Here is a 23,602-nt window from a genome sequence, read left to right as displayed (position 1 = left end):
TAACCACATGTAACAAATGGATTTGCATTAGTATACGCATCAACAGTCCCAATGCAAAGTTACACCTAACTTTTCAATTTGTTCAGTTATTACATAAAGCCGATCAGAATTCCGAAGTCGACGAAGTCATGTTTTTTCGTGGTGTGATGTAATATGGAGGACTCGCTAAGCCAGCCTATTACCTATATTGTAAACTCCAACAGAAATCAGTTCAAAATGTATAACTTCAAATTAAACCATATCGTTTGCGCTCATGACTGCTGCTTTCAATTTAAACGTTAGCCAAATTACAACCAAATACTCTATGAATTTATTGTTACTAATCAACTTGCAAGGTTGCTAGCCAACTAGCCTGCTAACGTTAGCTCTACTAGCCTGCGAACATTAGCCCTGCTAGTCTGCTAACATTAAATAAGTACTGAATGAGTCAGCCAGTTGCTATCAACACCTAGCTTACAGCTACATTAAAGGGAATGGAAATGGGGATACCTAGTTAGCTGTACAACTGAAATGTGTCTTCCGCATTTAACAGAACCCCTCTGAGTCGGCGTCCCGGGGAACAGTGGGTTAACTGCCTTGCTCAGTGGCACAAACAGACTTTTAACCTTGATTAAAGTAAACCAAAGTTTTGGAAATACATAACGGCATCTAACCAAATATCAAAGAACGTTAGCTATATTAATAGCTCAAATAAGCAAAGAGAAACGATAAGCCATCATTACTTGAAAGACATGAAGGTCAGTTAATCCGGAAAATTTCAAGAACTTTTAAAGTTTCTTCAAGTTCAGTCGCAAAAACCATCAAGCACTATGATGAAACTGGCTCTCATGAGGACCGCCACAGGAAAGGAAAACCCAGAGTTACCTCTGCTGCAGAGGATGTTCATTCGAGTTACCAGCCTCAGAAAATGCAGCCCAAATAAATGCTTCGAAGTTCAAGTAACAGACACATCTCAACATCAACTGTTCAGAGGAGACTGCATGAATGAGGCCTTCATGGTCAAATTGCTGCATAGAAACCACTACTAAAGGACACCAATAAAAGTGGTAATTTATAAACAATGACAAGTTTGAAGTCTCCACACAGTTCTGGTTTTGAGGCTTGGGCATCTGGGGGCTGCAGTTCATCTGTCTAATCCCCTGCAAGGAGAGAGAAAGCCATTAATAATATTACAATGGTGTATTCATTTAATGTAATATATTCCTGTTTGATATGCATGCATATAATTAAATTGGACATGTCCTCCTTTATAATGTGCCAGTGTTTGTTTTGTATCCAAATACATTTAGCTTAAGATGAAGTAGCCTAGGCCTTCTAATCTAGTTACATTGCATATCGCCTATGAATATTATTTACCTATGCATAAGGTGAATATGAAATCAAGCCATCTTGAACATCAGGTTAATTTAATAATATGCATGGGTGTTATCGTTGTATGAATTTATCACAATGCAAGCCTGTTCATTGGAAATACATCACCAGCAGTCGTAATGCAATGCAATATTAGCGTCACAGTGAAACAACACTATTGTGGCTCGATCATTCATTAAACAGCAAGCAAAATAGCTTATATAGCTATTACATTTTTTTATGCCTGGTTCAATCCTGGGCTGTATCACAACCAGCCGTGAACGGGAGTCCCATAGGGCAGAGGAAAATTGGCCCAGCATCGTCTGGGTTAAGGGATGGTTTGGTCGGGGTAGGCTGTCATTGTAAAATAAGAATGTTCTTAACTGACTTGCCTAGTTCAATAAAAGTATGTGTTTTCTTCCAAAAAGCTTTAAGATTTGTCTGATCATTTATTCACGTGTACATTGGATTGACCGTGTCCCTGCTTATAAATATCTGGGTATCTGGATTGCCGAAAGGCTGTGTTTCAAAAAGCATAATGTTGTTAGTTAGTTACAGTGCCTTCAGAAAGTATTCATACCCCTTGACTTATTCCACATTTTGTTTTGCTACAGCCTGAATTCAAAATTGATTTTTTTTTTTAAACACACAATACCCCTAATGGCAAAGTGAAAACATATTTTTTGAAATGTTTGCTAATGTATTGGAAATGAAATAGAGAAATCTCATTTACATAAGTATTCACACCCCTGAGTCAATAAATGTTGACATAGCATAATACAGACAGAATCTGTTCTACAAAATATATTCCCAAATATTTGATGCTCTCTGTTACTCTGTGTGCACAGAACTGACATGCATGAAAGGAATTAAATAGTCTATTATCCACAGCAGCTTTCAACTCAGAAAGCGATACCTACTGTAGCCTACAGCTGTACATGCTGGCAAAGTAATTCAAAGCCTATACTTTATCACTCAGGATGTAAGTTTCCAGTGCTACTATTTTTGCCATGTAACGTTGTTTAAGAAAACCCAATCAGACAACCCCATAGTAGAGTAGTTTACCCATTTACCTGGTCGGCTTGTTGTGTGTACTATGTGAGATAGACATCCCTCTCAAGGCGCATTCAAATTACGAGAGCCATAGGAAGCAGTCAATGCACATCCATTCTTAACGCAAATCGAGGAAAAACACTTCTGAAAGCAGTTGTGCCAAATTTATTTTGAAAGCAGTTTTGGCCTTTGTTAAAAAACGAAGGGGATCCCAGTTTTACATTGCTACCATGTTTATGCCTCTACTCCTTCAATTGCACGTGTGGCATCGTTTTACAAAATGCAGTTTTACAACAATGTAGTTACAAGCATGGTTTAGGCACTACTTTGCAACAGAGATCTTAACCTCTCTAGTACATGTGGGACGAACTCGTCCCACCTACGTAACAGCCACTGAAATCCAGTGGCGCGATTTTTGAATCGTTAGAAATGCTATAACTTCAATTTCTCAAACATATGACTATTTCACAGCTATTTAAAGACAAGAATCTCGTTAATCTAACCCCACTGTCCGATTTCAAAAAGGCTTTACAACAAAAGCAAAACATTAGATTATGTCAGCAGAGTGCCCAGCCAGAAAAAATCTGACACCCATTTTTCAAGCTAGCATATCATGTCACATAAACCCAAACCACAGCTAAATGCAGCACTAACCTTTTATAATCTTCATCAGATGACACACCTAGGACATTGTGTTATACAATACATGCATGTCTGTTCAATCAAGTTCATATTTATATCAAAAACCAGCTTTTTACATTAGCATGTGACGTTCAGAAAAAGCATAACCACCGCAAACTTCCGGTGAATTTACTAACAGTTTGCTAAATTACTCACGATAAACGTTCACAAAAAGCATAACAATTATTTTAAGAATTATAGATACATTACCCCTCTATGCACTCGATATGTCCGATTTTAAAATAGCTTTTCGGATGAAGCACATTTTGCAATAATCTAAGTACATAGCCCGGCATTACAGGGCTAGCTATTTAGATACCCACCCAGGTCAGCATCCACCAAAATCACATTTCCTATAAGAAAGATGTTCTTACCTTGCTTGTTCTTCATCAGAATACACTGCCAGGACTTCTACTTCAATAACAAATGTTGGTTTGGTCCCAAATAATCCATCGTTATGTTCCAACAGCGACGTTTTGTTCGTGAGTTCTAGAATGCTTTTTCGCGGTGTCGCGCATGGCGCATTGGCGTGTCAAAAATGTCTAAATATTCCATTACCGTACTTCGAAGCATGTCAACCGCTGTTTAAAACCAATTTTTATGCCATTTATGTCATAGAGAAGTGTTAATATTCCGACCGGGAGTATGCATTGAGCCTAAACAGCCGAATAAAATTTCTCCTCAGAAGCGACTCATGCACGCGCATCATTGAAAGGTCCTCCGAGCATCCACTTACAAAAGGCGATAATATATTTCAACCTGAGGTTCCCTCGTAAACCTTCAGTTATTTCGCGGGCTCTGAGAGCCTATTGGAGCCCTGGGAATTGTCACGTTACAGCTAAGATCCTTACTTTTCAATAAAAAGAGGTAAGACGCACGACTCCTTGTCAGACAGGGTACTTCCTGCTTGAAGCCTTGTCAGGTTTTTGCCTGCCATAGGAGTTCTGTTATACTCACAGACACCATTCAAACAGTTTTAGAAAATTCAGAGTGTTTTCTATCCAAACCTGAACAATAATATGCATATTCTAGCTTCTGAGTTGGTGTAGGAGGCCGTTAAAAATGGGAACATATTTTTTCCAAAATTCTCAATACTGCCCCCTACCCCAAACAGGTTAAAGAGGCAATGTCTTCTTAAAAAGGGCAATGACATACTTTGTAATTGAAACCAAAAATACAGATTTTGAGTGATATTCATATGTATAATAAAATAATAACAATCAGGATATTGTGTCCAATGGGGGCAGATTGACAACTTCCATGCATCAGCCTATGTACATTTTATAACCACTATGCTTGATCACTTGGGCTACAGGTGATAATGCTTATTGCTAACAGCACATCTGATAATATAGAGCATGCATAGACATGGTCCAATATGTACAAAATAAAACATTAATACCAATATGTTATTGGGCTAATTTCTTGAGGTGGAAATTATATTTTAGATGGTGTCAGCATCATTCTTTCAAACATTTTGGAGTAGAATGTCCTTTTAAAAAGTTACAGGGAGAACCCCAGACCCCTAAGCAAGGGGACTGGAATTGGTCAAATTATCAGTTTAACGCATGTACAAAATGATCCTCCTGTCACGTCCTGACCAGTATAGGGGTTATTTGTATTTGTAGTTTGGTCAGGACGTGGCAGAGGGTATTTGTTTTATGTGGTTCGGGGGTTATGTGTATTGTAGAGGGGTGTTTTATTTATGTATTCCGGGGTTTTGGTGTATGTTCTGGTTTTTGTATTCTAGGTTTTCTAGTGTGTGTATTTCTTTGTTGGTCCGTGTGGCTCTCGATCAGGAACAGCTGTTCATCGTTGTTCCTGATTGAGAGCCATATTTAAGAGCTTGTGTTCGTTCACCTGTTTGTTTGTGGGTAGTTGTATTTCGCACTGCTGTGAGTATTAGCCTGTGAAACTGTCGTTCTTTGTTTTCTTGTTTTCCGTGTTCACATTTATTTAATAAATTATAATGATGAGCACGCAACCCGATGCGCCTTGGTCCTCTCTACCCAACGACAGCCGTGACACCTCCTTCCCTAAAAGCATGGTCATGACTTCCTTACATGAAAGGGGAGTTTTACTTGGCCCCAGACAATCGATCTGAGATCGACTTAAGTTTCAGTCATGGGATTTTGTTATCTTTAACCTCTGCTTATTGCAAACAGGATGCTTTTAAAAAAATTGTTTATTTTTTTTAAACAGTGCATTCGGAAATTATTCAGACCCCTTGACTTTTTCCACATTTTGTTACGTTATAGCCTTATTCTAAAATTGATTAAATTAAATGTTTTCCTGATCAATCCACACACACACAATACCCCATAATGCCAAAGCAAAAACAGATGTTTTGTATTACGAAATGAATAAAACTAAAACTGAAATAGCACATTTCCATAAGTTTTCAGAACCTTTACTCAGTACTTTGTTGAAGCACCTTTTGCAGTGATTACAGCCTTGAGTCTTCTTGGGTATGACACTACAAGCTTGGCACACCTGTATTTGGAGAGTTTCTCCCATTCATCTCTGCAGATTCTCAAGCTCAGTCATGTTGGATGGGGAGCGTTGCTGCACAGCTATTTTCAGGTCTCTCCAGAGATGTTTGATTGGGTTCAAGTCCAGGCTCTGGCTGGGCCACTCAAAGATATTCAGAGACTAGTCCTAAAGTCACTCCTGCGTTGTCTTGGCTGTGTGCTTAGGGTCGTTGTCCTTTTGGAAGGTATACCTTCGCCCCATTTCTGAGGTCCTGAGCACTCTGGAGTAGGTTTTCATCAAGGATTTTTATACTTTGCTCCGTTCATCTTTCCCTCCATCCTGACTAGTCTCCCAGTCCCTGCCGCTGAAAAACATCCCCACAGGATGATGCTGCCACCACCATGCTTCACCGTAGGTACGGTGCCAGGTTTCCTCCAGACGTGATGCTTGGCATTCAGGCCAAAGAGTTCAATCTTGGTTTCATGAGACCAGAGAATCTTGTTTCTCATGGTCGGGAGAGTCCTTTAGGTGCCTTTTGGCAAACTCCAAGCGGGCTATCATGTGCCTTTTACTGAGGAGTGGCTTCCGTCTGGCCACTCTACTATAAAGGCCTGCTTGGTGGAGTGCTGCAGAGATGGTTGTCCTACTGGAAGGTTCTCCCATTTCCACAGAGGAACTCTGAAGCTATGTCAGTGAGACCATCAGGATCTTGGTCACCTCCCTAACCAAGGCATTTCTCCCCTGATTGCTCAATTTGTCCAGGCAGTCAGCTCTAGAAAGTGTCTTGGTGGTACCAAACTTTTTCCATTTAAGAATGGAGGCCACGGTGTTCTTGGGGACCTTCAATGTTGCAGACATTTTTTGGTACCCTTCCCCAGACCTGTGCCTCGATTACAATCCTGTCTCGGAGTGCTACAGCCAATTCCTTTGACCTCTTGGCTTGGTTTTTGCTCTGACGTGCACTATCAACTGTGGGACCTTATATAGACAGGTGTGTGCCTTTACAAATCATGTCCAATCAATTGAATTTCCACAGGTGGATTCCAATCAAGTTTAAAAGCATCTCAAGGATGATCAATGGAAACAGTATGCACCGGAGCTCAATTTCGAGTCTCATAGCAAAGGGTGTGAATACTTATGTAAATAAGGTATTTTTTCTTTTAAAAAAAATCTAAAAACCTGTTTTTGCTTTATCATTATGCGGTGTTTTGTGTAGAGTGATGAGGAAAACATTTTATGTAATTCATTTTAGAATAAGGCTGTCATGTAACAAAATGTGGAAAAAGTCAAGGGGTCTGAATACTTCCCTAAAACACTGTAATTCCAATTTTACATTATGGGATATTGTGTGTAGGCCAGGGACACAATCTCAATTTAATCAATTTTAAATTAAGGCTGTAACACAACATGTGGAAAAAGTCAAGGCCTGTGAATAACTTCTTACAGTGCCTTCAGAAAGTAAGAATTAATATGGGCTTCCTTTATAGCGTTAAATAGCACAAAACAAGTCATTCAGTAGACATTCATTCCGGCCTTAGACTATGACATTATTGTCTATATGAATGCAGTTGCCACTAATGAATCCATTAAACAGTTTATCAAAGCGTACTGCACTTTATTACAGGCGATCGGGTCAGTACACATCACTGAATTCTGTATCAAAAAGTAGGCTGGCCCTCTCTTAAGTTTCATAAATCAATGCACTGCTCTCTTTGTTTTCATTAAGCCCTCTTTTGCAAACTTCCGCCATACCTTACTTCATTGTTAAATTACAGACATACGAGTCGCAAGACCCGATCACAGGGATGTCTAACTCCGGAGAGCCCTTCGGTCTCCACTGAGTTAGTCACTAGATCTGCATTTCGTTTTTTTGCACCTTGTGGAATGATCTTCAGAACTCTAAAGTTGGCTGAATTTTACTGAGAAGTATTTATTTTTCATGTTCATGTTTTGTACATTTTTTATCAAATGTGTATTGCATGTTTTTATTGCGTTAGAAATGTTAAATATTGTCAATTTGTATGACTGTGTGCAGAGCTCCCTTGTAAAATAGGCCTATTGCCGCATTCACATGCTAGTCGTAACCAGGAAACTCTGAATTTTCAGTACTGGCTGTCGTTATACACGTGCTGTGTTCAACCAGTTAGCAAGTTGGAAATTTCAGAGTTTGCTAGTTCCGACTAGCATGTGAATGCGGCATTGGTCTCAATGGGATTTCACTTTTTAAATATATTTAAAAAAATAAAGTCTGCTATATGTATTCATATTTCAAGTGAAAATGTTTTACACAGGGATCATAATCATGTAATATAATATGTATGTTTGCATTGTCTTGACAAAATCGACAAATAAAACAAAACACCCTCCAAAAGAAGGAAAGCTGCTCTTATGATAGATTATTGAACCGATCATTTATGACAAAAAAAAGTATAATATAATGATCACAGCTGATAACGTGAAAATATTACATGACTCTTGCGTAATCCTTACAAAACTACAACTCCTGAACACCCTTTTGGCAACGTAGGGAGGGAGGAGTCATAACAGTTTCTGGAGTGGAGGACTATGGGAAGTGTTTTGATCTACGGAGTAAGGCACCTGTCAAGGGAGTTATTTCTGGAGTCTCGGAAGAAGTCAACATTAGAATAAATATACAGTAAGATCTAACCATCTTTGCCACTCCTTAACACTTTAACTTCTTCCCTCAGGGCACTGTTTTCCTGCTGGAGTCTTTTCATTTCTGCCCTGTCTTCTTTCAGCGATTTGTTTTCCTGCTGGAGTCTTTCGATTTCTACCCCGAAAAATAAAATAAAAGTAAAAAGGTTAAAAGTTACCCTTGTGGAAAATTACAGGTTACTTTTGTTAGGTTCTAATTATCAGAGTAAATAACTCAACGGACAGTATGAAAGCTTTAATTCTTCCCAGAGGGTCAATACAGCTGCATTCAGACAAAACATGTTTCCACCACCACAAGTATATATACTCCAATTTAGGCACTCCTTCTCTCCAATCCTTACATATATTATGGTTTGACAGGAAGACAAAGTAATAGGGTAATAAACCATAATTTCTCCCTTAAGGGGATCTGACCTGACCTGACCTCAACCCCTCATTTGCCTAATCCACAGATGTCCATCTGTGTCCCCTATAGAAATCCTGTGACTTCCTCCTGTCCACCCAACACATTCCAAAGCCATCTGGCTCCTACAGATAACCATTAACTTCTGATGTAAAAACCAGTCTCTATCACTCCTCAGATACTAAACTTCTGAGTATAACAATGTCCCAAATTTAACCCAGAGTCTAACACTTTTTAATACAATGAAATAGGAAAACTCTCATGTACTACATACCTCCATGGCTGTCCTCCACATGCAGCTGTGGTGAATATGATGCTGGAGAATATGACACATGTCCTAATTAAAAGACAGATTACGTTAATAAAGTGGCTTGTTTCTCCTCTAAAATTCCATTAGTTTAAAGCTTCACTTACTTTGGACTCGTCCCCTTGAAGATGCATCCATTTCATAGAGGAGACAAATAATTCTATGTAGAAAAAAGACACAGTTGAAGTCGGAAGTTGACATACACCTTAGCCAAATACATTTCCGTTTTTCACAATTCCTGACAATTAATCCAAGTAAAAATTCCCTGTGTTAGGTCAATTAGGATTATCACTTTATTTTAAGAATGTGAAATGTCAGAATAATAGTAGAGAGAATTATTTATTTAAGCTTTTATTTCTTTCATCACATTCCCAGTGGGTAAGAAGTTTACATACACTCAATTCGTATTTGGTAGCATTTCCGTTAAATGGTTTAACTTGGGTCAAACATTTCGGGTAGCCTTCCACAAGCTGCCCACAATAAGTTGGGGGAATTTTGGCCCATTCCTCCTGACAGAGCTGGTGTAACTGACTCAGGTTTGTAGGCCTCCTTGCTCGCACATGCTTTTTCAGTTCTGCCCACAAATTTCCTATAGGATTGAGGTCAGGGCTTTGTGATGGCCACTCTAATACCTTGATGTTGTTGTCCTGAAGCCATTTTGCCACAACTTTGGAAGTATGCTTGGGGTCAATGTTCATTTGGAAGACCAATTTGCGACCAAGCTTTAACTTCCTGAATGATGTCTTGAGATGTTGCTTCAATATTTCCACAGAATTGTCCTTCCTCATGGTGCCATCTATTTTGTGAAGTGCACCAGTCCCTCCTGCAGCAAAGCACCCCCACAGCATGATGCTGCCACCCCCGTGCTTCACAGTTGGGATGGTGTTCTTCGGCTTGCAAGCCTCCCCCTTTTTCCGCCAAACATAACGTGTGTCATTATGGCCAAACAGTTCTATTTTTGGTTCATCAGACCAGAGGACATTTCTCCAAAATGTCCTCTGGTCTTTGTCCCCATGTGCAGTTGCAAACCGTAGCCTGGCTTTTTCATGGCGGTTTTGGAGCAGTGGCTTCTTCCTTGCTGAGCGGCCTTTCAGGTGATGTCGCGTCTCTTTCCTGAGCGGTATGACAACTGCATGGTCCCATGGTGTTTATACTTGCGTACTATTAGTTGTACAGATGAACGTGGTACCTTCAGGATTTTGGAAATTGCTCCCAAGGATGAACCAGACTTTTGGAGGTCTACAATTTTTTTTCTGCGGTCTTGGCTGATTTCTTCTGATTTTCCCATGATGTCAAGCAAAGAGGCACTGAGTTTGAAGGTAGGCCTTGAAATACATCCACAGATACACCTCGAATTGACTCAAATGATGTCAATTAGCCTATCAGAAGCTTCTAAAGCCATGACATCATTTTCTGGACTTTTCCAAGCTGTTTAAAGGCACAGTCAACTTAGTGGATGTAAACTTCTGACCCACTGGAATTGTGATACAGTAAATTATAAGTGAAATAATCTGTCTGCAAACAATTGTTGGGAAATTTACTTGTGTCATGCACAAAGTAGATGTCCTAACTGACTTGTCAAAACTATAGTTTGTTAAAGCAACTTCTTTCCTGCTAGCCAATTTAATAAACACAAAACTGTTTAGCAACTAATGTTAGCTAGCTAATATTAGGCTAGCAATGCCATACAAGCTGCTAGCTAGCAAGCTAACATACCGCCACACTAACGTTAGCAACTTTCGTTAATGTTGTCCTAAAAATAATGCAGTGAAAAACGCCAGCTAAGTTAGCATGTACTTCAACGTCAAGTTGAGTTTACTTTGCTAGCTTATAATGTTAAGGTTATTGTTTAAGCAAACACTACAGACATTCGTAAGTTATAAAAGTTTGTATTATATATGACAATAGTCGGAATGGTAACATGTAACAACAGAAGGAAAGATGTAATGTTACTTGATGTGTCGCAGTAAAAAACAATCTGCTGTAGAGAAGGTTTTTTCCTCAAGAAAATCGGCGTTTGCAATCCAACAACAATCGAAATTGATGGATTGGAATTGGCGACAAGCCCACGAGCCAATCCCAGTAGACCTTTTCCTTTCTGTGAGATAACATGGGTCGGGGTTTTGCTCAAGGACCAATAGAATCGCTCTACATGATTCAAAATCCAGGCCAGTGAATTGGTGCTCCATCTATTGACTAACAGTGTGCCACTAGCATATATTCGGTATTTCAAAACGTTTGGTGGTGATAAATACAATCAAACTGTTATTTTGTTCCAAAAGCCTACCATCACCATTTTTCTATAGCTACTACCACATTCGAGGGAGGATACTCACTTCTTGTTGATGACTGTAACGCCCTGGCCATAGAGAGGGTTTTTTTGTTCTCTATTTTGGTTAGGCCAGGGTGTTACATGGGTGGGCGTTCTATGTTTATTTTTCTATGTTGGTTTGTTTCTTTGGTTTGGCCGTGTGTGGCTCTCAATCAGGAACAGCTGTAGATCGTTGTTGCTGATTGAAAGTCATACATAGGCAGCCTGTTTTTCCTTTGGGGTTTGTGGGTGATTGTTTTCTGTTTAGTGTGTTCCTGACAGAACTGTTGCTAGTCGTTTTTTTGGTTTCTTTTGTATAGTGTTCATTCGATCATTAAATCCTTTCATGATGAACACACCCTCCGCTGCACCTTGGTCTCATTTAGACGACGGCCGTTACAGAATCGCCCACCAGAAAAGGACCAAGCAGCGGAGGAAGGAGCAGCACCAGGAGAAGAGCATTCAGGATTCCTGGAAGTGGGAGGAATTACTGGACGGAAAAGGACCATGGGCTCAAGTTGGGGAGTATCGCCGCCCGCAGTGGGAGATCGAGGCAGCGAAAGCTGAGAGGCGCTGGTATGAGGCAAGGGAGCGCAACAGGCACGAGAGGCAGCCCCAAAAATGTTTTGGGGGGGGCACACGGGGAGTGTGGCAGAGTCAGGTTGGAGACCTGAGCCAACTCCCCGTGCTTACCGGAAGCAGCGTGGTACTGGTCAGGCACCGTGTTATGCTATGAAGCGCACGGTGTCTCCAGTGCGCACTCATAGCCCGGTGCGCTATAGGCCAGCCCCCCGCAAATGCCATGCGAGTGTGGGCATCGAGCCAGGGCGGATTGTGCCAGCTCAGCGCGTCTGGTCTCCAGTGCGCCGTTTCGGTCCAGGTTATCCTGCGCTGGCTCTGCGCACTGTGTCTCCGGGGCGCTGGGAGGTCTCAGTTCGCCCTATGCCTGCGCTCCGCACGTGCTGAGCAAGAGTGGGCATGCAACCTGGGTGGCAAGCCTACGCACCAGAACTCCAGTGCTCCCCCACAGCCCGGTTAATCCTGTGCCTCCTCCTCGGACCAGGCCTCCAGTGGGTCTCTCCAGCCTGGTATATACTGTGCCTCCTCCCAGGACCAGGCCTCCAGTGGGTCTCTCCAGCCTGATCTATCCTGTGCCTCCTCCCAGGACCAGGCCTCCAGGGGGTCTCTCCAGCCTGGTTTATCCTGTGCATCCTCCCAGGACCAAGCCTCCTGTGGGTCTCCCCAGCCTGGTGAGTCCTGTGCCTGCGCCCAGAGCCAGGCCTCCTGCATGTCTCCCCAGCCTGGTGAATCCTGGGCCAGAGCCGCCAGAGCCGCCTGCCAGTCCGGAGCCGCCAGAGCCGCCCGCCAGTCCGGAGCCGCCAGAGCCGCCCGCCAGTCCAGAGCCGCCAGAGCCGCCCGCCTGTCCGGAGCCGCCAGAGCCGCCCGCCAGTCCGGAGCCGCCAGAGCCGCCCGCCTGTCCGGAGCCGCCAGAGCCGCCCGCCTGTCCGGAGCCGCCAGAGTCGCCTGCCTGTCCGGAGCCGCCAGGGTCGCCCGCCAGCCGGGCGCAGCCAGGGTCGCCCGCCATCCGGGCGCAGCCAGGGTCGCCCGCCAGTCCTTCGGCGCAGCCAGGGTCGCCCGCCAGTCTTTCGGCGCAGCCAGGGGCGCCACCTAAGTGGGCCAAGCCGAGGGTGGAGCGGGGTCCACATCCCGCACCAGAGCCGCCGCCGTAGGAAGGCCCACCCGGACCCTCCCCTTTAGAGTCAGGTTTTGCGGCCGGAGTCCGCACCTTTGGGGGGGTACTGTAACGCCCTGGCCATAGAGAGAGTTTTTTTGTTCTCTATTTTGGTTAGGCCAGGGTGTTACATGGGTGGGCGTTCTATGTTTATTTTTCTATGTTGGTTTGTTTCTTTGGTTTGGCCGTGTGTGGCTCTCAATCAGGAACAACTGTAGATCGTTGTTGCTGATTGAGAGTCATACATAGGCAGCCTGTTTGTCCTTTGGGGTTTGTGTGTGATTGTTTTCTGTTTAGTGTGTTCCTGACAGAACTGTTACTAGTCGTTTTTTTGGTTTCTTTTGTATAGTGTTCATTCGATCATTAAATCCTTTCATGATGAACACACCCTCCGCTGCACCTTGGTCTCATTTAGACGACGGCCGTTACAGAATCGCCCACCAGAAAAGGACCAAGCAGCGGAGGAAGGAGCAGCACCAGGAGAAGAGCATTCAGGATTCCTGGAAGTGGGAGGAATTACTGGACGGAAAAGGACCATGGGCTCAAGTTGGGGAGTATCGCCGCCCGCAGTGGGAGATCGAGGTAGCGAAAGCTGAGAGGCGCTGGTATGAGGCAAGGGAGCGCAACAGGCACGAGAGGCAGCCCCAAAAATGTTTTGGAGGGGCACACGGGGAGTGTGGCAGAGTCAGGTTGGAGACCTGAGCCAACTCCCCGTGCTTACCGGAAGCAGCGTGGTACTGGTCAGGCACCGTGTTATGCTATGAAGCGCACGGTGTCTCCAGTGCGCACTCATAGCCCGGTGCGCTATAGGCCAGCCCCCCGCAAATGCCATGCGAGTGTGGGCATCGAGCCAGGGCGGATTGTGCCAGCTCAGCGCATCTGGTCTCCAGTGCGCCGTTTCGGTCCAGGTTATCCTGCGCTGGCTCTGCGCACTGTGTCTCCGGGGCGCTGGGAGGTCTCAGTTCGCCCTATGCCTGCGCTCCGCACGTGCTGAGCAAGAGTGGGCATGCAACCTGGGTGGCAAGCCTACGCACCAGAACTCCAGTGCTCCCCCACAGCCCGGTTAATCCTGTGCCTCCTCCTCGGACCAGGCCTCCAGTGGGTCTCTCCAGCCTGGTATATACTGTGCCTCCTCCCAGGACCAGGCCTCCAGTGGGTCTCTCCAGCCTGATCTATCCTGTGCCTCCTCCCAGGACCAGGCCTCCAGGGGGTCTCTCCAGCCTGGTTTATCCTGTGCATCCTCCCAGGACCAAGCCTCCTGTGGGTCTCCCCAGCCTGGTGAGTCCTGTGCCTGCGCCCAGAGCCAGGCCTCCTGCATGTCTCCCCAGCCTGGTGAATCCTGGGCCAGAGCCGCCAGAGCCGCCTGCCAGTCCGGAGCCGCCAGAGCCGCCCGCCAGTCCAGAGCCGCCAGAGCCGCCCGCCTGTCCGGAGCCGCCAGAGCCGCCCGCCAGTCCGGAGCCGCCAGAGCCGCCCGCCTGTCCGGAGCCGCCAGAGCCGCCCGCCTGTCCGGAGCCGCCAGAGTCGCCCGCCTGTCCGGAGCCGCCAGAGTCGCCCGCCTGTCCGGAGCCGCCAGGGTCGCCCGCCAGCCGGGCGCAGCCAGGGTCGCCCGCCATCCGGGCGCAGCCAGGGTCGCCCGCCAGTCCTTCGGCGCAGCCAGGGTCGCCCGCCAGTCTTTCGGCGCAGCCAGGGGCGCCACCTAAGTGGGCCAAGCCGAGGGTGGAGCAGGGTCCACGTCCCGCACCAGAGCCGCCGCCGTAGGAAGGCCCACCCGGACCCTCCCCTTTAGAGTCAGGTTTTGCGGCCGGAGTCCGCACCTTTGGGGGGGTACTGTAACGCCCTGGCCATAGAGAGAGTTTTTTTGTTCTCTATTTTGGTTAGGCCAGGGTGTTACATGGGTGGGCGTTCTATGTTTATTTTTCTATGTTGGTTTGTTTCTTTGGTTTGGCCGTGTGTGGCTCTCAATCAGGAACAGTTGTAGATCGTTGTTGCTGATTGAGAGTCATACATAGGCAGCCTGTTTTTCCTTTGGGGTTTGTGGGTGATTGTTTTCTGTTTAGTGTGTTCCTGACAGAACTGTTGCTAGTCGTTTTTTGGTTTCTTTTGTATAGTGTTCATTCGATCATTAAATCCTTTCATGATGAACACACCCTCCGCTGCACCTTGGTCTCATTTAGACGACGGCCGTTACAATGACATTGGTCTTTCTGGCTTCTTCTGTGAGGGTTTAAGAGGTGTCGCCAACTACTGTACATAGTGTGTAAGGTTGTAGGAGAGTATATATTATAGACTGTATCAGCCTATGTATCTCTAATGCAAATAACATTACTTGGCAAAGGAGGGTAGAAAGGGGGTAGTTCGAGTTTACTCTCCACTATTTGTGGTCACAGGCTGACATCCCAATGCAATGGCTATGGGTTCCTAAAGTTTAACAATGCAAGGACATCCCGGCCGGCCAATTGTGCATCGCCTAATAGCTTGATTTTGATAGGATTTTTTATTGGGCAAATAAATCAAATTCAAAGCTCTGTCATAACACTTTTAAAGGGATACTGTGAGATTGTTCTACTTACCCAGAGTCAGATGAACTCATGGCTACCATTTCTTTTTGTCTCTGTGTGCAGTTTGGAGATGATTGAAGTTAGCATATCGTTAGCTTAGCGTAATTGCTGGAAGTTTCCAGGTACTGTAGTTGGCTCCTCTCAAAAGCAGTGAAATAGATCTAACTACTCCAAAGCTGGGTGGTTATGCATATAATTGAAGATGAAAAATAGCCTCTGGGCATTCCATGTAAAAGGCCCCATGAGCATAAACATGTGAAGTTCATAGGAGCACATCAAATTTGGTGTCAAATGAAAGTGAAAAGTCCATTTGTTTTTTAAATTAAGGCACTTACATTTCAACCATTTTCCATCCTAAAAATTTGGAATAAGCAAAGGCTTTGATTTCTGGTCAAACAGATGGAAAAGGGGTCTTAGAAAACATCTAGAAGAAAAAGTCTTAAAAGGTATGAGAAATACATGAAAATACTATTGTTCAAGTAAAAATGCTTGCCAACTAATATTAACATTTACATTTAGTTTTGCAGAAATTATTTTCCTTCTGTAAGTTTAAGAAATATTGCCTAGTGTCATGTCATTCTGTTACCAAACCCCACATTTTTAAGATATTTTCAAATTTCTCTCACAGAAGTAACAAGGTAGACCTAACAATTAGTTAGTTTTTTTACTGATACATTTTATTTATGATTTATTAAGTGATTAAAGCAGATAATTCTGTTACCAAATCGGTAACAGAAGGACCAGAAAATCGGTGACAGAATGACTGCAACTGAATTGGCTACAATGGGAATTCATAGTAGTTACACAAACCACAGTTGGGTCATCTGCTACTGTCGTCTCTTCCAGTGGCATACTTGTGTTCAGCTCTTTCTGTCAACTAGTGGTCAAAGCAAAGGTGTGAAAACAGTCTCTCTCTCTCCAGTTAATGTCACCTCTCCTGGCTCTTACTGACACCTTCCCATGAGCCCCCTCTTTCCATTTATTGTAACCAGTCCTCTCACCCACTGAGCACCGACCGCCACCGGATGTCCATGGATGTTGACAAGTAGTTGAAATTTGGCAAGTTCAAATCTGAACCAATTATAGACGTCTGTTTCACAAGTATGGAAAGTACAGAACAGCAGAGCACAGTAAAGAAAAGTAGAGTAGTACTGTACAGTAGAGTTTAGTACAGTGCAGAATAGCACACTAGAGTACAGGATAATTTACTGTATTCTGTTGGCTAATTTACTGTACTGCAATTAACTATACTGTACTATACTGTACTGTACTTTGAAACATAGATGTCCATGATTGGTACATATTCGGTCTGGACCAACCAAATTTGGTATTGTTTGGGGCAGAGATCATTCAAATAAATAGCCAGTATGAAGAATAATAATACCCAAAGATGCAAAGGAGGATATTATATTTTTCTACCTTTATCTATCTATTCAGGATAGATCACCATGAAGAGAATGACATTCATAATTATGCATTTCTGTATAGTACATATCAGGGACCCGTGATGTCATTCTGTTACCATCATTTTGTTACCGTGTGTTAATCCTCTTCACTTACTGTAGTTCAGTCACCCCCCAAAAAAATCCTAACTCAATGTGTCATATCATAGCCGACAACCCATTCTTTCTGCAGACAACTTTGAATTTTAATCCGGATATTTAAGATTTTCCCATCATTCTGTTACCAAGCTTTACATCTGCACTGTTCTTTGAGTAGATGTGTTTTGTAACATTTTCAGTGGAGATTGTTAAACGTAGTCCTTATGCATAGAGTTTATGGTTTCTCGTTCAAAACGATTTGATACGCACCTAGATACGTTGGCTAAGATAGAGGAACAGTACGATTTAGTTTGAAATGATTTGGTGCAATTGTTTGATTAGAGGAACAAATCGGTTTGAAACGATTCGGTGCACTACTCTTGTTGCATAAGCACCTTCATTTTCCATTCTAAATTAGAATCTGCGGCTGATGGAGCTCATGAGTTGGGCCTCTCTGAGCTGGATCTGCCTAAACTGACTGTGCGTGCGAACAAATCAATTATGTATTTAGGAACCTGAGCTCAGCCATAAGGGAAGCTGGGCATCTACCACATGGCTCTACAGTGTGACCATTTTACTCACAATTTTAATTTAAGAGCAACAGTGCGCCTAGAAAATGTAAGATTCTAGCTTTTAATATCTTTCATCGTGCTCCTAAAATGTCTGTGTGCCCCTACATGTTTTAATTTATGTAGGCACATGTGCTCATTGTAAAAGCGTAGAGCCCTGTGCCACCCCACTATCAGTTAGAGAGGGAAATGTTTGCTTTGTGTCCCCCCCACAGACACTTTTGATCTAAAATCACCATCACACATTAATTTCAATTTTATTTTCAGATTGAAAGTATTACAGCTAGTGATGTATCAATGTTTATCTTAAATTCACTATGACATTGGAAATGAATATAAAGCATACCTTGGGATTTCACCCCCGTCTCAAAATCGAATGGTTTAGACCGTTGGACGTTTTGACACTTATCTTCTCCCTCTTTGACCATGCAGTGCGGGTGGCAAAAGGGATTGCAGTCCTCGTTGTGAAATTATTAACTTCACCCTCTATATCTAAAAATTACCACCACACACACACACACACGCACACGCATGCGCACATGCTCGCACACGCACACAAACACACACACAAACAGTTTCAAGCAAAACTACAAAAACTATTGCTGATGGTTAACCTGAAAAATGAAAATAAAATCTAATGCAAGCCCCGATCAGAATATATAGCCAGATGGTTAGTGTCTCCGGGGGTAGTTTAGGGTACTTTTATTCCAGTAAAACAATTCAACTGCATTTGATAAAAACAACATACTGGGCTCTACGCTGACCATTTTTTACAAGGAGCACGTGTGTGCCTAAGCAGATTATATTGGTTGTTAGTTGGGCTGGAAATTGCCAGGGACCTCACGATACTTAGGTGCCGATATGATATGTATTGCGATTTTCACAATTCTATATGTATTTGTATTCAATACTGTGATTTTACTGCGATTCGATGTTCCAAACATATTGCTCACCATTATGTCTGCTACAGAGGGACAAGAGAGAGCCATGAGAAAATATGTTTTGATCAGTCATGGAAATAAAAGTGCTGTAAACAAATTGGCTCTCAATTTTAAAAAGATGGAGAACAAGCTATGAAGGAGTTTTGGTGCAAGTACAGCCAACTAGCGTAAAGGTAACATTGCGATATTATCGATTATTATCTTCAAAAATAATATCTCCATATGTTAACTGTATTGATTTATTTATTCCCCCGATGTATTTATTCCCCCGATTTATTCCCCCCCCCCCAGTTAGTCACTCAACTAATAAAGACTAACATTGCACCATTTTACAAACATTTCAATGCTGAAGGTGACACAGGTTCCAGATCAGGAATAGGCCTTCCTCTCCTTGGTAAGTGGACGAAACTGCGCACAGTGCTCAGTTTGACTAGGCTACTGATATTCCTGGGATTGTTCAGCATGCAAAATTACTTGTAGATCAATGACTGTCAACACAATGACATAATTAGTTTGACACTGAAGAAGAGGTTGCAGTTGTCACAAAAGATTAGAGTTATTTTTGGAAGGTAGAAAGTAATTTGAGCAAAAGAAATAGTGAGCTGACGATTCGTAACGTTTGAATCGATTTCCTGATGATGCATGCTACATTTGGATTGGTTTGGGGTCCCGCGGACCGATGCACTCATATCTTAAACATTTGAACTGGGACCAATGCGGTGAATCGTTACATCCCTAATGGTTTGTTTAACTTTGCAATTAATGTTTTTTGTTTGGCATACTTTTAATGTGAAAAATCTGAGTCTCAGCATCATTCTTTTACCATGGAAATGCCCCTCTATCAATGACGAACCATCGTTAACACGTTCTTGCTTATGACGCTGACATTATGTTTGAAGAACTGATTTGCACAGATGCCTATAAGTACAAAGTAAAATATCAAATACACCAGAAAGAATCCGCTTTGTTTACTCCACATGTAAACATGGGAAGTTGTAGGGAAATGAACAGGCCAGATTTGCTCCTGACACTGGGCTATTACAGTATTACAAGGGGTTAGTGCTATTGTCATGATGTTTTGGAAGCTCTCCTGGAAATTGCCTCTAGACTGAGGCTGAGCCCTGCTGATTGTTCTTGTGACATTGCCTTGGCCTAAAATGTGTGTGCGCATGTGTTTCTGCATGCGTGTGTGAGAGAGATGCCTGCCTACACACACAGGCCTCGTCCAGCCACATGTCCATCCCATTCACCCTGGCCAGTTCTCTTTTCCCCTCTCGCTCCGTGCGCCTCGTGTCATCCCAGCTGAATCAGAGGGCAATTTGTAATGGCAGTTCTCCTATTAGTCAGTCTGTCAGCCTGACTGGTACTGCTGCCCTGTTGACTCCCCTTTCCTGCCCTCCTTTCTCCTCCTCACTCACTCTTTTCTCTGTCAACCGTGTTGCAAGGCTGATTGTTGTTTCGAGGCTGATTATTGTTTCGCACCAAGCCTGATGGGCAGCAGTCATCTGGAAGATGGCATGATTGTGTGTGTGTTTTTTTTTTACCGGATAGTAGCAGGCTAGGCCTAGATACCGGCCAGCCAGGAAATGACAAACCAATGCATCATCAACATCATGACACAGAGCAGCGGAGAGAAGTGTGTGTGTGTGTGATGCCTCCCTCCCTACTAAAATACACTAGACAACATGCTGATCAGATGTACTACTCTCCTCACTTCCAAAGTTTATCATCAAGTTCACCTTCAAAAGACAGTAATCTGTCATCTAAATATAGTCCAAACACAACAGTGACAGATCTGGTCCTCAGCATCATAGCATCCTCTCACTTCTTCTCTAGGATCAATTCATCATGTTGTTTATTAATTAATCTAGTAATGAGGAGATGCAGCAGGCAGAGCAGGCCTCAGGGAGGACAAGACGTCAGATCTGTTTGTTTAGAGGAGAGGAGCTACTGCCCAGGCCACACAGAGAGAGGACAGGGAGACATTGATATGGAGAGCAAGACAGAGGGAGCGCTTGATTGATGGACTGAGTGTGAGAGACTAATAAAAAGGCTGCAGTGCCACTCAGCTCAGACTGTTTAGCATCTTACAGTGACACCAGGGCAAAGAGGGAAGGAGAGAGGGATGGAGAGAGAGAAGGGGAGAGGGGACGCCCTCAGCACAGCTCTCTCTGCTGTAAGCAAGGCTGTGTGTGACACTTTGTGCGTGTGCGCGCCAGCCTTGGGTGTCCCAGCGGAAACGCAGACAGCGAAGGACGGGTCCCGTCAGAGCTTAATGACCCGTGTGATTTCTTTGTGTGGAACGTGTCCTCAGAGAACAGGCGGGCGGACCCGAGCTGTCTCCCCAGGACTTCTCTCTCCCCTTCTCCCTTGTCTCCCTGACCTCCAGGGCTCCTCTCTCACCCTCCTCACGCTTTTTGTTCCTGGCCCCCAGGCCTCTATCACACGGAGTGGCCAACCCACGCCCCGCAGTCTGACAGAAGGCCAGGGGAGCTGGGCTCAACCGTCACCCATTAATGTGCCAACCCCCTCCCCTGGGGCCTCATTTATAAAACGTAGCGTACATACAAATTATACCCCAAAACATACATGCTAGTTTAAGCAAAAGTTGGCATTTATAAAAACTGAACTTGACGTGACAATGTGCTTACAGTGAGGGAAAAAAGTATGATTTTGTATGTTTGCCCACTGACAAAGAAATGATCAGTCTATAATTTTAATGGTAGGTTTATTTGAACAGTGAGAGACAGAATAACAACAAAAAAATCCAGAAAACTGTATGTCAAAAATTTCATAAATTGATTTGCATTTTAATGAGGGAAATAAGTATTTGACCCCTCTGCAAAACATGACTTAGTACTTGGTGGCAAAACCCTTGTTGGCAATCATAGAGGTCAGACGTTTCTTGTAGTTGGCAACCAAGTTTGCACACATCTCAGGAGGGATTTTGTCCCACTCCTCTTTGCAGATCTTCTCCAAGTCATTAAGGTTTCAAGGCTGACGGTTGGCAACTCAAACCTTCAGCTCCCTCCACAGATTTTCTATGGGATTAAGGTCTGGAGACTGGCTAGGCCACTCCAGGACCTTAATGTGCTTTTTCTTGAGCCACTCCTTTGTTGCCTTGGCTGTATGTTTTGGGTCATTGTCATGCTGGAATACCCATCCACGACCCATTTTCAATGCCCTGGCTGAGGGAAGGAGGTTCTCACCCAAGATTTGACGGTACATGGCCCCGTCCATCGTCCCTTTGATGCGGTGAAGTTGTCCTGTCCCCTTAGCAGAAAAACACCCCCAAAGCAAAATGTTTCCACTCCATGTTTGACGGTGGGGATGGTGTTCTTGGGGTCATAGGCAGCATTCCTCCCCCCCCAAACACGGCGAGTTGAGTTGATGCCAAAGAGCTCCATTTTGGTCTCATCTGACCACAACACTTTCACCCAGTTGTCCTCTGAATCATTCAGATGTTCATTGGCAAACTTCAGACGGGCATGTATATGTGCTTTCTTGAGCAGGGGGACCTTGCGTGCGCTGCAGGATTTCAGTCCTTCACGGCGTAATGTGTTACCAATTGTTTTCTTGGTGACTATGGTCCCAGCTGCCTTGGGATCATTGACAAGATCCTCCCGTGTAGTTCTGGGCTGATTCCTCACCTTTCTCATGATCATTGCAACTCCACGAGGTGAGATCTTGCATGGAGCCCCAGGCCGAGGGAGATTGACAGTTCTTTTGTGTTTCTTCCATTTGCGAATAATCGCACCAACTGTTGTCACCTTCTCACCAAGCTGCTTGGCGATGGTCTTGTAGCCCATTCCAGCCTTGTGTAGGTCTACAATCTTGTCCCTGACATCCTTGGAGAGCTCTTTGCTCTTGGCCATGTGGAGAGTTTGGAATCTGATTGATTGATTGCTTCTGTGAACCGGTGCCTTTTATACAGGTAACAAACTGAGATTAGGAGCACTCCCTTTAAGAGTGTGCTCCTAATCTCAGCTCGTTACCTGTATAAAAGACACCTTCGAGACAGAAATCTTTTTGATTGAGAGGGGTCAAATACTTATTTCCCTCATTAAAATGCAAATCAATTTATAACATTTTTGACATGCGTTTTTCAGGAATTTTTGGTTGTTATTCTGTCTCTCACTGTTCAAATAAACCTACCATTAAAATTATAGACTGATCATTTCTTTGTCAGTGGGCAAACGTACAAAGTCGTCAGGAAATCAAATACTTTTTTCCCTCACTGTATGCCTACTGTAGTGTAACATTATTTTGAGTTGACATACTAGACAATGTTTCAGAATTCACAGGCATTGCGGCATATTTAGGTTCGGGGAAAAAGTACAAAGTAAATGCTCAATCTGTTTAAAGGTCCACAACAATTGTATTTCTTTCAGAAACTGTCACATACAGCAAATGTCACTGTAAAAGTTGCAAACATTCTGCCAACACATTCAGAGACATTTGATGAAGTTCGCCATTGCTATTTCCTTTACATACTGTCTTGGGTTAATTCCAATACTTCCAAAGTATACAGCAGATAAGGGCGATATTGTCACAATAAAAGGTGAATGGAGGTTTTCAGGCGGAGTTTTGATGCTCATTCACACACACACAGTTTCAGGACAGTCGGATTCATAACGGGACACATGCGTACAGTATATATGGCGAGTGCCAACTTTATAAATCTCTATGTACGTGCGCAGTCTTCAGAAATGGCGCAGGCATATATTTAGTTTGAAATCTACATAATGGTTATAAATGAAGCCCCTGTCCCCATGTCCGCTAGCCTCTCTGGGGAGGGGATGCATTGGGATGGGGAAGATGGGGCGCTAGATATCATCCTCCTCATCACCACAGGCGCCACCACCAGGGGAAAATTTAGGGAAAATAACTGCAGGTCTGCCAGGCAGCTTCTGGAGGTTTTTGTAATTTTTTTTCTAAGAGGAAGCAGGTGCAGGTTCTCATGAAGTTTAACGGTTGGGATGTAATGTTACGTAAAAACCGGTCATTT

This window comes from Salmo trutta, chromosome 16 (assembly GCF_901001165.1).
Source record: "Salmo trutta chromosome 16, fSalTru1.1, whole genome shotgun sequence".
Classification (NCBI taxonomy): domain Eukaryota; kingdom Metazoa; phylum Chordata; class Actinopteri; order Salmoniformes; family Salmonidae; genus Salmo; species Salmo trutta.
Note: the sequence above shows the minus strand (reverse complement) of the source record.